The following is a 16,805-nucleotide window of genomic DNA, read 5'->3' as shown; positions in this document are numbered from 1 at the left end:
ACAGATCATAAAAGCTTAAAGTACATATTTGGGCAAAAGGAACTAAACATGAGGCAAAGAAGACGGATGGAAATTTTAAGCGATTACGACTGTGATATTCAGTATCACGAAGGAAAAGCAAATGTAGTTGTAGATGCCTTAAGCCGTAAGTACCATGAGAAACAAAAGCGAATTCATGCTCTTAGATTAAATCTACAGAGAGATTTAATGGAACAACTGAAAAATGTTCAAGCCATAGCAATCAAGGATGATGATGAAGGAATGAAAGGACGAATAAAAGAATTGGAGCAAGGAGCTGATGGAATTTGGAGATTCCACAAGAAGAGGATTTGGGTACCTAAACAGGAAGATTTAAGAAATAAGATTTTAGAAGAAGCCCATAAATCTAGGTATACTATGCACCCTGGAAACAATAAGATGTACCAAGATTTAAGAAATAATTTCTGATGGATAGGAATGAAAAAGGACATAGCTAAATATGTATCTAAGATCTTACTTGTTCACAAGTTAAGGCAGAACACCAGAAACCTTCAGGGTTACTTCAACCATTAGAAATGCCTGTTTGGAAATGGGAACTAATAACCATGGATTTCGTCACTAAGTTGCCCAAAACCAGAAAAGGTAATAATGCGATTTGGGTAATTGTGGATCGATTAACCAAGTCAGCTCATTTTCTGCCCATGAAAGAAACTTTCAGCATGGAAAGGTTAGCCAAATTATACGTAGACGAAGTAGTATCCTTACATGGAGTTCCACTCTCCATTGTATCGGATAGAGATAGTTGTTTCACTTCACATTTCTGGACAAGTTTCCAAGAAGCCATGGGTACACGATTAAATTTATGTACAGCTTATCATCCCAGACAGACGGACAAAGTGAAAGAACGATTCAAACCCTGGAAGACATGCTCAGGGCATGTGTAATAGATTTTGGTGGAAATTGGGATGATCATCTACCCTTAATTGAATTCTCCTATAACAACAGTTACCATTCCAGCATTGAAGCTGCCCCATTCGAAGCACTGTATGGACGCAAGTGTAGAACTCCGGTTTGTTGGGCAGAAATAGGAGAAAGTCAATTATCAGGTCCTGAGATTGTGCAAGAGACCACTGACAAGATAACTCAAATTAAAGAAAGACTAAAGACAGCTCGAGATCGCCAGAAGAGTTATGCAGATAATCGACGCAAGCCACTCGAATTTCAAATTGGAGACAAGGTACTCTTAAAAGTTTCTCCTTGGAAAGGAGTAGTTCAATTCGGTAAGAAGGGAAAGCTGAGGCAAAGATACATAGGACCATTCCCAGTCATTCAACGCATAGGACCAGTTGCTTATCGTTTACAACTACCAGAAGAGTTAGCTGGAGTACATGATGTGTTTCATGTATCCAATCTCAAGAAATGTTTATCTGACGAATCATTGGTAGTCCATCTTCAAGAAGTGCAAGTGAATGAAAAGTTGAAGTTTGTTGAGAAATCACTTCAAACAGAAGATAGAAAGATCAAGTTTCTCAAGCACAAACGACTGGTGCTGGTCAAAGTCAAGTGGGATTCTAAAAGAGGACCCGAATACACCTGGGAGCTGGAATCAGAGATGAAGCGAAAATATCCACACTTATTTCAGTAAATCTCGAGGACGAGATTCTAAATAAGGTGGGGAGGATGTAAGGACCTTCAAAAATGTCTCTAAACAACCCATAAATAAAAACCCGGACCCTAAAAACCCTACTGTGCACGAAAAAACCAAGAAAACAAGAAAAATGAGTTTTAGGCGGGCCGCGTAAAGGATAAAAACCCGGACCCTAAAAACCCTACTGTGCATGGGGCTTTCATTCTGTGTCGACGAAAACTCTCAAAAACGAAGTTATACTGCTCAAAACTATAATTTTCATATAGTGAGGTGCTGCCACGATACCGGGTATTAACTCGATCGCTGCTACGATTCAATATCCAATCGATTGAAACTATCGAATGGATGTTTAAGTGCTGCCCGCATTAGGGTTATACTTTGTCATTCGTCGTAAATTCGATGGATGTTTAGTATGGCACTTTGTCATTCGTTGTGAGGGTTGTATCTCGTGAGTTATCGTAAATGCTGTATTAGTTACTAACCTAGTTCGTGTGCATTGTGATTTAAATTAGGTTATCAAGCTTATCAGTAGGCTAAATCCTGCCCGTATAAACTTGCAATGTGAGTCATTCCCTTTTTTACTAAATTTGCTTTCAAAATCATGTTTTGGTTTTAAAGTTATAATTACAGGGATTAAGTTTTTGTAATCTTCAATTACTATCGGTATGTGGGGTTTTGTATACATTACTTGATTCCCGTCACCATTGGACAACGAGTTAGCCAATGGGTGATCTGACCATAGTCACAGATACAGTCGAGTGACAAGTACCGATTTGGGGTAATTGGTTGATAGAAACATTGTAATCTCCCTTAATACTGTGGATTATAACAATGTGTCGTTTTGTGCAACTTGAATGACTCGCTAGTATTTCTTGCTGATAAAACCTTTTTAAAACATGTTTCAGGTGATCTGCTGTGAATTAAGGAAAAAGTGTTGTGGAGCACTAACAAGCTTGAAGTAGTGGCTTAATAAAATAAATAAACATGTTTTGTAAACCAGGGGTTTCTCGGTGAAATTCCCTTATTGTAAATTATGGGTTTTATCCCGAATTGTGAAATAAAATAATCAAGCATTTCAAGTTTTAAAAGATCCTGTTAAAATTTCCGCTACCAATATAAACAATACCACGGATTTCTGTCCAGCGGCTCCTGGACCGGGTCAAACCGGGTCGGGGGCCGTGATAACTTTTCAAAAGAGTCAGTTAATTGTATTTACCAGTGTAAACTGACGTATTATTCAAAAAGGTTAAGTGGAGGTACTACGCGTAATGGGTTGGAAGCTCCTGAGTGATTAAATAAAGAGTCTTGCAAGGTTTTATCACTTTAAGTCTGTTGAACAATATTCCTTTTGTTTTTATCCGCCTGTGGATCCATTTACAACCCGTTGTGTAATATTTTATTATACTTTCGAATCGGTTTGTATTATTATTACTTTAGACTTCCGCTGTGCATTGAACTGTGATTATTTTACTATGATGATATCAACTACGTCACGATACTCCCCTCCGGGCCCACCGGTAATACGTGGAAATGTCGGGGTGTGACAGGTTGGTATCAGAGCCAACGTTTGAGTGAATTAAACACTAGCCTTCAGTGTTTAATCTCAAATGACACCGTAGCACATTCCTTAGACCTTCTGAGTCTAGACTTTACATAGGAATGCTCTCATCCATATTAAGTAAACATTGCTTTCGATTTTATGTATTTTGAATATGTCGCCAAGCATAGAAGCTGTCGATGGAAATTCTCCACATCCGAAGCCTAGAAATGCCAAACTTCGTACCACGGCTAGGATAAGCGTGCAACCAGTTGGAGAAAAGACCTTTATGGACCTATTTCCAAAACCAAACTTGTTTAAACCCTTATCCAGACTACGGAGTCCGTACCAGAAGGTCCCCGAGGCTCCCACATTGAAGATGATACATGTGGATGATATTAGTCCCTATTTCTTACCTCCGAGTTTTGGAATTTCAGACTTAGACTATACCAGTCAAAACCTAATCTGTAATCCATGTCATTTCTATAATCATTGAATCCTTGGATTCTACTTCTGCAATGGATCCTGATTTAAAATATTACTTTATTCACTAAAATCTTCAAAGCCGATGCTGCGCACGATAAATAAAGAAGAAGAAACAATCAGAATAAAGCAAGGAAAACCTTAGAAACCTTTCTTTCATCACAATTAAAATTTTACCTTTAAGCCCCTGTATGGGCATTTGATTACTAAAGTCCTTTGTGGACATATTATTTCATCATAATCCTTATGGATGTACGTCTCCTGATAAAACTTTGTATGTACGTATGTTATAATAGTCCTTTCGTGGACATTATATTACAATAAAATCCCTTAGTGGACGTCATAATTCTATATAGTCCCTTCGTGGACTTGATATTTCAAATAGTCCTTTCATGGACATTATATTTCCATATAGTCCCTTTGTGGACCTTATAATCCAATAAAATCCCCCGGTGAGCATGCTATTTCAATATAGTCCTTTCATGGACAAGTGATTTTATTAAAAAAAATCGCTTTTGTAAATACACTATTTAAATGGTCCCTGTGTGGACATACCTTTTGACTTAAGACCCTGTATGGACAATTGTTTCTTATAATCCCTATATGAACATATCTTTCGGTTTAAGTCCCTGTGAGGACATCTGTTTAGCAAAGCCTTTTAGTGTGCACGCTGTATCTATATAGTCCTTTTATGGACATGTTATTTTATTAAAATCCCTTTGGGGATATACTATTTCAAAAATAACCCTTCCATGAACACGCAATTTCATTATAGTCCCTTAATGGACATGATATTTTATTATAACCCCTTTGAAGACATGACGTTTCATGATAGTCCCTCCGTGGGCAAATTGTTTCAATATAGTCCCCATACATTTTCCTTTTAATCCTCCGTGGACAAATATAATACTAAAAGACCTGGTTAAGGCACTACCGTAAATTCCGATGATTTAAGAGAAGCTTTGAAAATTTCATATAGGTATTCATTTCGTTCTTTATCTAACAATAGTATCAATTTTATTCAAACTTTATTGATCTGCTAAATAATCTCAAAAAGATATTCTTAATTGTTTACCTCTGCCAAGTGGCAAGTCCACATTAATTGGCCAAAACTTTCGGTAGTTAAGGATAATTATTCCTTCTACTATGATAGTTAAGGGAGATACCCCTTCTATCCAAAGGTGGTGAACTAGGTTCAAGCCTCCAAACCTATAAGATCAATGCGATCATGGTAATATTGTGTAACCATTAAGACAAATTAATCCTTGTTAACATCTAAGAACATGTTAACACTCTTGGAAGTGTAACTTGAGAGACCACACCAGCTGTCATGGTATTTGGGCTATGTCCAAGCCTTAAAGCCTAAATGATCGAATTAGATCATGGCAAGTATCATCAATGTGATGATCATAATATAAACATCCATTAGTGATGAAGTGCCTACGGGCTAAATTTATTGTCCAATAAGACAACGACAGTTGTGGTCTATGACCCCTTGTCTAAAGATATTGGACTATGTCCAAGCATAATAGTCTATATGATCAATGCGATCATGACTAATATCATCCGATACGATGATCATATTATTTAACATTCCTTAGTGATGTTTCGCCTACGAGCTATATGATATATTGTCCATTAGCGACATTGACATTGTGATCTTTATAATCCCCTGTCCAAGGTAGTGAGCTATGCTCAAGCCTACCAGTCTATAAGATCGATTAGATCATGACTACTATCCTCAAATACAATAATTATATATACATATATGTATAAACGTCCATTAGTGATGTCCAATGATTGGCCTATGTGGCAAGAATTCGATCTTTTTAAAATCGTCAGTATAACAAAGACAGATGTGACATTGTGATCCCCTGTCTAAAACGAAATAGACTCGGTCCAAACCCAAAAGGCCATTGATAGTCCTTTTGTGACCGAGGCTGAATGTAATTAAGGTGCATACAAGCAACATTCATTAGGAATGTTCATACCCTATTAGACTGTATGGTTTAGTGATACCATGGTTAGGTCATCAGGATAATGACTACCTGTTGTAGTGCAACTAAGTAAGTGTTTCGTTTGGTGTTAGGGACCCAGTCTCGAGTATGGAAAAACTCAGATGAGGCAAACAACAGTCGCGATAATATAGATGCGACAAATGCAAAGGATGCAACAAATGTGAACCTCAAGGTTAATGGAGATAATCTCCAAGTTGTGATTGACACAACTATTAGAAAAGCTATGAGAAAGGTCATGAAAAGATTCAAAACGCCAAATGATACTTGCTCTAAAAAACACATCCCTCTACTCATGAGAAGAGCTTTATTCATACTTCGAATGCAAAGAATAAACCAAATAAGATGATATATAGCAAGGAGCCCCGTTCCTCTAAAGGATGTACTTGGAAAGTACATTGTTTCTTGCAAATTAAGAGACTTCAATGGCGAAAAAGGGACCATTCATTGAAGGAAATTGAAGGAATGAAGTGGAAACCATTCTGTAAATCATCGTCTGTGCTGAGAAAGACATTCGAGGTAAATATCACAGTCATTCAAGGGCGATGCCCTTAGTTGGTGAGGACATTAATAAAGCCCACAGGAAAGATACCCTTATACAATATGGGATGGTCCAAGTTTATGGACTCATCAGAAAAGCTGGTTATATGTGACACGGAATAGAAATGATGGAATAAGAATTTTTGACTCTCACCATGAAGGATCTAGACTGTCGAAAGTATGTTACATACTTCAACTTATTATCTGAAATAGTGTCCTATTCGGTTCATCCAAAATCTAAGCATAATGCACTATATATTGGTGGTTTAGCATCGGAAATAAGAGGGCATATTGAGGTTTCAAAGCTTGCTTCTTATAAATCCATTTTGGATCTATCTCAGCCACTTACATTATAAGGATTAAGAAATAAACCAGTCAAAGCTGAGACTGCCCTAAAACTGTCAAAGATGGTATAGCTAAGTATAGAGAGACTAAGAATGGAGGCGCTTAAACCCTCCTGATGAATGCCAAGAGGCAGTTCATATCAATGATGACACCAGGTACATCCCTTATTGTGAATCAATTGCTAAGAATTTTGTTTTGATTCGGGTACTACTAAGTCTTCCATATATTATAAGCTTAGCAAACTTTTAGAATTTTCCCACAAGTACTCCAGATATTGAGTGTAAAGCAGGAACTACCGACGATAATCTTAGAAACCGTTCCCTCTATTCTCGTCGAATAATCTTCATTCATAAAATCTATAGTACTCTTCCTCCAGACAGAGTACGATAATATATGTTATTTATTTTTGTTATCTCATTGATTTCTATCAACTGCGAATGCCAAACTGTATTGATAAAGGCGCCATATGAGGATTGGTGTATATTAGTGTGTTCCGTAGATTGCTTCTATGCCTGATCAGTATAGAGGTTTAATGCACGGAACCACTAAGATATCCCAATGGTCATTTCGTACTAAAGTCAGCTAATGGTATTCAAAGAAGATATCCAGTAAAGAAATGTCCAAGTAGGTGTCACTACTTAAGGCATCCATGCATTCGTAAAGTGAATGTGTCATTTATCTGACACGAGTATCGGTAGATGAACTGAAGCCTGAGATTTAGAATATCTTTGTAATCTCCGTGTGTCTCAACTATCTTCTCCATAAGAACTACCATGTTCACCTCCTAAGACAAGCAGAGTTAAGATTAACATCTCGCTTAGGGTTGTATTTATTGTAAAAGCTCTATATCAGCTAGTACCGAAAATAATGAAAGGATTGAAACCCCAATCAAAGGAGTTTTAAGAAAAAGGTTCATAAAGCCTAGCTCATCATCCTGAGAGCTCCGGTATTATTAATTAAGAAAGTCGGTTCATTATGCTGACGCATTGATTACCGCAACCCTATTTAGGCAACAATTAAGAATCGCCATCAGCTGCCCAGGATCGTCGAATTGTTCGACTAACCATAAGGTTAGCTATTCTTTAAGGTTGGTCTAAGCAGTAGTTGGAATGACTATCACACCATAAATAAGCTCTCCTATAACTAATGGTTGTTATATAAGTACCAAGGCTGCTCCTTTGGGGACCTAGTATAGATGGAATGTCAAACGTCCATTTAATGGACAGGACTTTGGTAAATCCAATTAACAGGATCTGAAAGTTGCCCTGGAAATGACGGATTGTGACACTTGTGTCACTTCAACCATCAAACAAATACCAAACCAATGAAATATTGTATTTCATACTTGGGATTTGTATAAACATGTGTATCATTTGCACATATCAACTCTTGTTCGATTTCGGGCTTTAGATAGCTTTCTGGAGGGTTATAAGCGCACTGATGCGTAAATATAACCAGTGTAATGCAACAAACACTCCGGAATAGTGACATAGGCTTAGCATACTTTAAATAACCTTTACATAACTTAGAAATAAGTTTTGGAAGGTATGGTATGCCGAAATCAAGTTTATTCGCTTACAGGGACTAAATTCGACAAACTGCGAAAGTATGCCAATTTGAACTGTAACGAACCTTCCGGAACTTGACCATAAGTTAAACATACCCTAAATATCCTTTACATAGCTTAGAAATAGGCTTTGAGGTATTCGGTGTGCTAAAATAAACTTTTTGGTCATTGAGGGACTAAAAGCGTCAAAAAGTGCATAAGTTTGCATTTTCGCGCATAACTTACGTTCTGAATACATCCGGACATCCAAAAATTTATGTAATCATTAAAATATTTTATTTTAGTTATTGGCATGATAAAATTCCATTCGTCGCGTAATTTGGATCGTTTTTGCGTTCATTACGATTTCCGTCGTAATTATCCGAACAACGCAACCGTACGACCAAACGAACCGACATCCAAGATGTTTTGAGCATATTTTAAGATCTCTATACGTTAACTTTATTTTAGAGCCTTGAAATGGGGTTAACGGGACGTAAAAGTGCAAAAAAAAATCAAGTTTTACAAGTGCAGGGGCCATTTTTGAAATTTCTGTCTAGATTCAATGAACCTAGTCCAATTTTGAAGGGTTGATGGTTTTAACCCATGGTTTTGCAAAACCATGGGCTGGTATTTAACGGTTTATAAAATACTATGGGCCATTCTAGGGGTGCCCATGGTATTACAAAACCATGGGCACATGTGTACGGTTGAGATTAAATCACGTTTTTCGACGAACGATCTTAACGGTTCAAGGAAATCTATAAATACCCAACCCAACTTCATTCATTTCCCACATTTAATCTGATTCAAAGCTTTCTAAGTGGAAGTATATACTTCCTACCTGAAAGCGAATCGGGTTAAATCTTGCGGGGACCTTCTGTAAGTATTCTTTCGCGTTTTTCATTCGTTTTAGCGTTAAAGTCAAACTGCGTTTGACTTTCTGCATTGACCAGTTTATGGTCAATGCGAAGTTCGTTTGAACTTCATAACGTGAGCGTAATCCCGATGGTTATAGTCCCTAGTGACTATACCTACTGATTTCCACGTTATCTAGGCTCAGTGACGAGTCGTAGTTTCGGCCAAAATGCGTTTCCTCGCGTATTTTGTAACCAAACTACTCTAGGGTATCAAAACCGTTTGTTTTGATACCAAACCTGTTTTCTAACCTTACTAAACATGTTCTAGCATGTTTAGCTCGTCGCTTTTAGATTTGTGCTTGTTTAGGGTCGTAAAGGTAAGCGATCTAATCAATCGCTTATACTTTCGAACCCGACCCATTTGGTCGATCATTAGGATCCGACCAAACACTTTAGGTGACCATAGTTGTATATAAAATAACCTTTTAAGGTTATACCTTATGGTCACGTCGTTTAAGTAGTTGTATGATAAGTAATTCTTATGCCTTAGGAAAATTACCAAAATGCCCTTTTTACGCATAAATTCATTTTAAGCATATGTAACATAAATTTTGACATCTAAACTGATTAGGTAACTATATTAGACATGTTAAGGCATATTTTACTTATCATAGGACTAGTTAGGCATTCCAGACGCGTTTTACGCAAACGACGCGTTAAAGTAGCGTAAGCTACCTAAACGGGTCGTAATGGGTTGAAAGCACTTAGGTTAAGTTTCATTTTAGTATGTGGGCTTTGGTTAACCATACCATATGAGTTCCAATACTCATTTGGTTTACGAAAGCAAATACTATCCAATCCCCCGATTTAGGTCCGGTTATTTATGTAGTTATCTATATAGGGTGCCGTTTGATTCCGTGATCCATCTAGCTTTGCTTGGTTGTTGTTCAAGACTTCTAAGCACCCTCAAGTGAGTACATAGCCCCCTCTTTTACTGTTTTTCAAACGTTTTGGGGTGAAACACATGTGCCTACTTGTTACTTTCGTGCTTTCCATGTTTTCATATCATATACTTGCTATGTTCATTAGTACGCTATTAGTACATGATTTCATTATGTTTTTGCTATGTATGTCCATTGTGTGCATACTTAGTACATCGTTTTACATGACATTTTATGCTACGTATGTTCGTTAAGCGCATACTTAGTACATTGTTTTACATTACCTTTTCATGCTATGTATGTTCATCATACTTAGTACATTTTCATTTCATCACATGCTTACATTTTGGGTATGAAATTTGGTTTGTTTAAGTGGGGCCATATGCATTCATTAACTTTGATCACGCCGCTCGTTAGTATGTAATGGTACCCTAGGAATTGACAACTCCCGTTCCTGACATCCTAGGTATGTTTGGATGGAAGGAATGACCGAATTCGATAAAACATTTACACAGATAGACCTTTAAATTCGTTTAGGGGTTTATCACCACAGTCGCAAGGCTTGAATGTATGCATTTTCACAATACCGCATAAATGTTTGTATTCAGTATAGCATGCATTTCCACAAGCATAACATTGATTTAAACCACGTTTTACTTCAACACATTGTTTTGTGCATTTTTACCTATGGTTTAGTTGAAACATATTTCACTTGCCATACATGACATTTTGTTTACACATTACATGATTGACATTTGACATGGGCATTTTGATATTGACATATACATTTCATAAACATTTTGACATGGTTTTCCCAATGACATTTGACAATTGGTTTAGTCATGGGCAATTTACATTGGTGGTTTGTTTGGGTAAGTGATTTAAGTAACGAGACGTGTGTAATGTGATACAAGCATGGTGGATACGCCGCCGGTACTTCCTATATATAAGTGCTTGTATTATATTACATGTCGCAGCGTTATTTAAATCATTCAATTTGGATTTACACATTTTTACACAAATAACATATTTTTCACAAGACATTGTTTTACCAAACAGTTTGTTTTATACAAATTCATTTTACTTGGTTATTCATTTAACCTTACAATCATTCTTTTATCTATACATATCTATCATCGCTTTTCAAACGATTTATAAAACAAAACATTTTACAAGAATCATGACTGATTTTTGTTAAACAACTTTTTCTAAACTTATCAGTCATGAATCCTAAATCAATAAAACCTATGTACTCACCGGCATTTTTATGCTGACGTACCTATTTTCACATGTGTTTCAGGAGATGATGCATAAGATTGATCAAGATACACATAGGCGGACTTGGGCCTTAGTGACAATAAAAGATGCAAGACTAGTTAATTTTGTTATACTTCTTTGTTTGTTAAGATATTGTAACTCTTTTAATCAATAAAACAAAATTTCAATTTTTTTCATGTGTTATGAAACAATGATTCTGTTACAACACTCCCCGATAATTCCGCCACGTTTTGTTGTTTTACGTGGTCGGGGTGTGACAGAAAAGTTGGTATCAGAGCTCATGGTTATAGGGAATTAGGTTATTAGTAATGCTTTGACCTAGTCTATAACCTTCCTAGGACCCTAACGCGAGTTTACTTGCGTTTAGTCATAAAAAAATATCGTCACCTATCCTTAGGCGACAACCACAACAAGAACATAAATTCAAAACCGCTTTGAAAACTAATAATCTGTTCTAGGATGATTTATTATATGGTTTTGAACCCTTCCAGTTTGATTGTTGGCCTAGTTCCTTCTAAGTTTTCAAAATCCCGTCAAGGTTTTGGGTTCTAAATAATGTGAACACGTGCAAACTGGAAGAGTGAATGCCTGTACTCTGAGTTTTCTGTTTAAGGCTAGAGTGTTCGTACAAATCCGCAGTATCGGACCAGTCACTCTTACCTGGGAACTCTTGGGGTGAGTGTTCACTTATAGGCAAGCATGTCTTCAGCGATACATTATTATTACCCGCTTGCTTTGATTTGTCACCGTCTCATTTGTTTGCCTTAGGTAACAAATAAATGATTGCAATTCGTATGCATTGCCTTTCTATTTTGTTTATCCAATAACATTTCATTTGTTTCTTCCTATATCTTTCATTTTCTTCTAGAATGTCTCTTTACCTCAGCAACGGTCAAATGTCCGAGCAAACAGCCAAATTTGCCCAGCAAATAGGCGAGGTAATCTTGAAGTCTGTGGAAATAGGTATCGCCATGTCTCGTCTCAAAAAAAAAAATGTAGCCACTCAAGAGTCACCGAAGGAAGCAGAAGTCAGGCCTGCACCAAAATCAAGGAAGCGTAAGGCTTCAAGGAAACCCGCAGCAGTTACACCTAATCAAGCGGGACCTAGCCAAGTGGCAACGCCACCAGCTAGGAAGCCGTACATAGGAACTGCCCCATGGTGCAAACGATGCAACCATCACCATTCAAACCTCGTACCCTGCTCCAAATGTACCTACTGTGGACGGTTGGGACATTTGATTAACATATGCCGCTTTGCTATCCAGAACAAAGCTGCTATAAACCTTGCTGCTACCCAACTCCAAGTCAACCCTACTCAAGCTCGTTTCCTGTTTGGTGCTTGCTACAACTATGGCGAGACGAGCCATTTCAGGAACAACTGCCCGAAGATTGTCAATGCAAATTCAACCCTTGGATGAGCATTTGGCTAAGCAAAAGATGTTGTTGTCTTATTCCTTTGTCTCCTTTGTTTTCTTGTATTGTGAGACAATCTGCCTTGTTCATAAATAAAAGTTTCTGTTCGCAATTCTAATGTACAAGTGTAGTTACATGTATGGCATTTCCCTATGATATCTACATCAAGGAACTATGTTCCTTACGAACTACTCTTGTGATTCTCCCTTTCAAGTGATCACTCATGATTTCCTCGAAAATTTTAAGTACTCGTTTCATTCTAGAGACGAAGTACAAGAAATAAAGCGAAATTATGAGTAATCGTGCTTCTGCACATCTGTGCCTTTGAACTTTTGGTTAGATAACTAAGGTTATTTTCAAATCTCATACCCATTACGTTCTGATTTTTCAACATGCATAACATGAGTTTTCAAAACAACATTCATAAGTTCAAAAACATTTTATATATAGTTCGAAAACATTTTTAATATAGTATATTTACTTAACATATCAAATGCATGATTTCAAAAGCATGTCTATATTTTCAAAAAAAAAAAAAAAACAACCTCCATGATTTCAAAAACATTGTCTATGTTTTCAAAAACAACCTTCATGATTTCAAAATGTTATTAATACAGTATAATTACTTATACCAAGTGCATGATTTCAAAAGCATCATTCATGTTTTCAAAAACCTTATACATAATTTCAAAATTCATCTTGCATGATTTTAAAACATTTTTTTATATATACCTACCTAATACACCTACTTTATGATTTCAAAAGTATTATATAAGGTTCCAAAAACATTGAACACGTTTTAGAACCCCATGCATAGTTTTCAAAGTATTTTCCTCATTCATTGACTTAACCTTCAAATTCCGCTTCATATGTCGCCTTGGTATATCTAGCATCTCAACTTGATAAGCATTTTATATCTCATGTTTTGATTTGAGCACATCCAGTGCAAGGTTTCAAAACACCCTCAACTTCTAAAATCCATATGGGATCTTTTTATCTTCACAATTAGATCCTTGTGGATAATTGTCATTCAAATCAGAATCCTTAATTGGATTCCTTGTGTACCTAAATTCGAACATCTCGATTCTTTATAATCGAAATCGAATTTCCTCTTTAAGATCTTTCTATTTTCATAGTTAGATTCTTGATAATGTTTAAAAGTACCAAATGAAATCCACAGATTGGATTCCTGGTATGCTTTGAATATCTGTGTCCAAAGATAACAAATCAAATTAAACAATTACGTGATTTTGTGTATATGCATTTTGTGTTTTCTTTTATGCATTTCGTGTTTTTGTATACTCTGGATATTCGTTATCCAAATCCTCGTAGAACCTTTCATATCTTCATATAAGGGATTTGTAGTAGGATATTCAAAAAGGTACTACCTTAAATCCTTATTGGGCTTCTACGAGATAGTCAAGACCCTTGGATTATATAGTACCATTCCATGATTCAAAAAGAGACCCTTTGAGTGGTCTAAAAGACTGATTCAGAATCTGGTTAAGAATGACATATGATGATATAAGCTGAAAAGACTCCTTGGTGGTCTAGAAATCATTTATTGACTCAATTAAAAAGGACCCCAGTATGGTCTAATCACAATCATCATCGGCTCGTTCATTGTTTCCTTCCCCTACACATTATAAGATGCACTACGTGACTATGCAAGGAATTACATACTTATGGATGCATACATAATTATGAAGTTCAGTGCACGGAAAATGCGGTAAGACTTATTATGTGTAAGAACCAATAGTGGCAACCATAACAAAATGTGAACAATGTAATAGAGGTACGGTGGACGCACCAATAACGCTTTATATACTTGTATATAAGTGACCCTCTCACGTTGCAAGCATGATGTTATTTAAGGTTACTAGAAGTTCAGGACTCTAACCAGTGTTGTTCGATCTTTTCAACTTCATGTCTCAAGCTCTCACAAGTTTCCTCTAAATAAATTTCGGGACGAAATTTCATGAAGTAGGGGAGACTGTGACACTTGTGTCACTTCAGCCATCAAACAAATACCAAACCAACGAAATATTGTATTTCATACTTGGGATTTGTATAAACATGTGTATCATTTGCACATATCAACTCTTGTTCGATTTCGGGCTCTAGATCGCTTTCTGGAGGGTTATAAGCGCACTGATGCGTAAATATAACCAGTTTAATGCAACAAACACTCCGGAATAGTGACATAGGCTTAGAATACTTTAAATAACCTTTACATAACTTAGAAATAAGTTTTGGAAGGTTTGGTATGCCGAAATCAAGTTTATTCGCTTACAGGGACTAAATTCGACAAACTGCGAAAGTATGCCAATTTGAACTGTAACGAACCTTCCGGAACTTGACCATAAGTTAAACATACCCTAAATATCCTTTACATAGCTTAGAAATAGGCTTTGAGGTATTCAGTGTGCTAAAATAAACTTTTTGGTCATTGAGGGACTAAAAGCGTCAAAAAGTGCATAAGTTTGCATTTTCGCGCATAACTTACGTTCTGAATACATCCGGACATCCAAAAATTTATGTAATCATTAAAATATTTTATTTTAGTTATTGGCATGATAAAATTCCATTCGTCGCGTAATTTGGATCGTTTTTGCGTTCATTACGATTTCCGTCATAATTATCCGAACAACGCAACCGTACGACCAAACGAACCGATATCCAAGATGTTTTGAGCATATTTTAAGATCCCTATACGTTAACTTTATTTTAGAGCCTTGAAATGGGGTTAACGGAACTTAAAAGTGCAAAAAAATCAAGTTTTACAAGTGCAGGGGCCATTTTTGAAATTTCTGTCTAGATTCAATGAACCTAGTCCAATTTTGAAGGGTTGATGGTTTTAACCCATGGTTTTGCAAAACCATGGGCTGGTATTTAATGGTTTATAAAATACTATGGGCCATTCTAGGGGTGCCCATGGTATTACAAAACCATGGGCACATGTGTACGGTTGAGATTAAATCACGTTTTTCGACGAACGATCTTAACGGTTCAAGGAAATCTATAAATACCCAACCCAACTTCATTCATTTCCCACATTTAATCTGATTCAAAGCTTTCTAAGTGGAAGTATATACTTCCTACCTGAAAGCGAATCGGGTTAAATCTTGCGGGGACCTTCTTTAAGTATTCTTTCGCGTTTTTCATTCGTTTTAGCGTTAAAGTCAAACTGCGTTTGACTTTCTGCATTGACCAGTTTATGGTCAATGCGAAGTTCGTTTGAACTTCATAACGTGAGCGTAATCACGATGGTTATAGTCCCTAGTTGTCACACCCCCAAAATCCACCTGCGGAGTATCACCGCTTGGGAGCGTGACTGACCAGGATCAAGCCACCAATCATATTGAACATGTAATTAATATTAAGTAAAATAAATGTAAACCATCCATCCAATACGATAGGTGTTCAAAAACATAACCATAGTTTCAAAGTGTAGCGGAAGCATAGTAAATAATCCAACAATAGTTAATAGTTTTAAATGTCATAATAGTTCAACGTAGAAACCACGATCCTTGTCCACAACGACCCGCTTCTCCAGAGCAAGCTCCAAGTACCTAACGATCTGCAAGGCATGTAACAGAATGATCAACAAACTAGTTGAGCGAGTTCACAGTAAGTAAGTGCGTAACAGTAAGTAACGGGTGGCTCTACTGGGCCAATAGTAAGTTATACAGGTGGGGGCTTCCCATGTTATGTGACCACTAGACTATTCGTATCAACTACTCGTATCATCCCTGTTCTTCTTCCGAGAACAGTAGCGCGTATGGGGTGTATGTAGGTTTTACGTACGTATCCTTCACAACCGAGGATAGGAGACGCGGGGGTGTACGTGGGTTTCACGTACGTATCCTTTGTACCGAGGATAGAAGTAAGTAATGCGTACACGTAGGTTTTACGTGCGTGCCTGACATCCGAGGCAGTAATTGGCATATGACCACGTAGGTGTTATCCTAACCTACGGAACCGTCCTGACATCCGAGGACCATGATAGGTGATAGTCTAGGAAAAGCATTTGTACGTTCTAAGTCAATTGAAACCTTTAACCCATTCCCACGACCCGGGAATCCCATGCCTTAGTAGGAGTGTGAACTCACCTTGGTTTGCTCGGTATGCTAAAGGAATACACACTTAATGCACACCATATGAATCATATAAATCACAACACGATTTAATATATTACAACATGTCACTAAGTCCAGTAA

This window comes from Helianthus annuus, chromosome 10, assembly GCF_002127325.2.
Source record: "Helianthus annuus cultivar XRQ/B chromosome 10, HanXRQr2.0-SUNRISE, whole genome shotgun sequence".
Taxonomy (NCBI): Eukaryota; Viridiplantae; Streptophyta; class Magnoliopsida; order Asterales; family Asteraceae; genus Helianthus; species Helianthus annuus.
Note: the sequence above shows the minus strand (reverse complement) of the source record.